The sequence below is a fragment of the Pteropus vampyrus genome, unplaced genomic scaffold (assembly GCF_000151845.1).
Source record: "Pteropus vampyrus isolate Shadow unplaced genomic scaffold, Pvam_2.0 Scaffold84, whole genome shotgun sequence".
Classification (NCBI taxonomy): Eukaryota; Metazoa; Chordata; class Mammalia; order Chiroptera; family Pteropodidae; genus Pteropus; species Pteropus vampyrus.
Window position 1 is genome coordinate 5,114,905 of NW_011888865.1, and position 1,842 is coordinate 5,116,746.

Consider the following 1,842-nt stretch of genomic DNA (forward strand, 5'->3'; position numbering starts at 1 on the left):
AAATTGTGTATAAAAAAGGAGCCACCTGAAAATACTAGAATTAAAGATTAAAATATTAAACAAAAATATGACTGAATTGAATAAATAGAACATTGATTCTGTAGAAGAAAGGATTAGTAAACTCGAAGATAAGATAATAAAAACTAATCTGAGCTAGAGAAAAAAAGATTGAGGCTCAGTGACCTGCTAGGTAATATTAGACAGTCTACTATGTGTGTAACAGACATTGAAAAAGGGAGGAGAGGTAGATTCAAGTAGGAAAACATTTTAAATATTAATAGCCAACAGTACCTAAATTTGAGGAAAAATTTAAAATGGAGATCCAAGATACACATGAATCCCAAGCAATATAAAATAAACAAAAACATATTACAATCAAATTGCTGAAAACCAAAGGCTAATAGAAGACATTTTATTTTTATTTTTGTTTTTTTTCACACCTACAGCACCTGGTCTTCCTAGGTCGTCTCCTATCCAAGTACTAACCAGGCCCAACCCTGCTTAGCTTCCAAGATCAGATGGGATCAGGCGTGCTCAGGTTGGCATGGCTGTAGACTAGAAGATATTTTAAATCAATCAAAAAACATTATATGCATAGAAACAATAAGAGAAATGTACTGTTGGATTCATAGTAGAAACAATAAAAGCCGGAATATAAATTATTACTTTAAGTAAATGAAGAGAAAAATACATCTTGAGTTACATATTCAGGATACATACTCGAAAAAATTATGGCAAAATATGGGTCTCTTTAGATAAATAAGTCAGTAAATTTTCTTACCAGTAAGTCTGTCCTATAGGAAGTATTTAAAAAGTGTCTTCAATTGACATGCAATGGTATCAGGAAGAAATACAGATCTACATACATGAATGAATTGTCACAGAAATAAAAAATATTTGTGAAAATATAAAATTATTTTTCTTGTTTCTTATTTTTATAAAAGATAATTGACTGAAGAAACAAATAAAAATGTGCTATGAGACATAACATATGTTGAAGTAAAATGTCTAATACTATAGCATAAAGAATTGAGAGAGTAAATGGAAGAATTCTGTTTTAAATTTTAAAATTATACTTTGTAATAATATTTATTTACAGTATACTCTAATAAATTAAGGATGCTTATAATAATTCCTAGAAAATATTAAAAAAAGAAAATAAAACTAAAAGGCAAATAGATGAGATAAAAATAGAATACTAAAAAATGAGTAATAGGGCAGTGAAAATACTCTGTATGATACTATAATGATTAATACATTTATTTAAACCCATGGAATGTATAACTCCAAGAGTGAACCCTAATGTAAGCTATGGACTTTAGTGATCCTGATATATCAATGTAGATTTATCAACTGTAATAAATGTATCACTCTGATGGAGGATATTGATATATTGATAATGAGAGTATACATGTGCAGTTCAGGAAGTATATAAGAAATTTCTGTACTTCTTAGTTTTACTGTGAACCCAAAACTGATCTAAAATTGTCTTAAATAAATAAATAATTCAAAAGATGGAGGAAATAAGAAAAGAGTGGAGAAGAATTAAAACAAAGAAAAAATAAAAAGTAAATTTGCACTTAATAGTAAAGTAATACTGCTAAATGCATTAATTAAACACACAAATTAAAAGGCAGAGATTTTCAGCCTGGATAATAAAAACCAAGATCTAACCACTTCTCAAAATAGATACATTTTAATTATAAAGATATAGATAGACAAAAAGTATAAAAATTATGTACCATGAAAACTCATTCTGATAAATCTGGAGTGGCTATATATTGTCAAAAAGATATTTTAAAACATAGGTAAATTAGAGATACAGAAGGCATTTCATTATGA

The 1,842-nt window shown here is 27.6% G+C and overlaps 1 pseudogene; it reads right to left on the reverse strand.

Annotated features, from left to right (window-relative positions):
- Positions 1-437: 437 nt before the first annotated feature.
- On the reverse strand, positions 438-556 carry LOC111741976 (annotated as a pseudogene).
- Between the last annotated feature and the right edge of the window lie 1,286 nt (positions 557-1,842).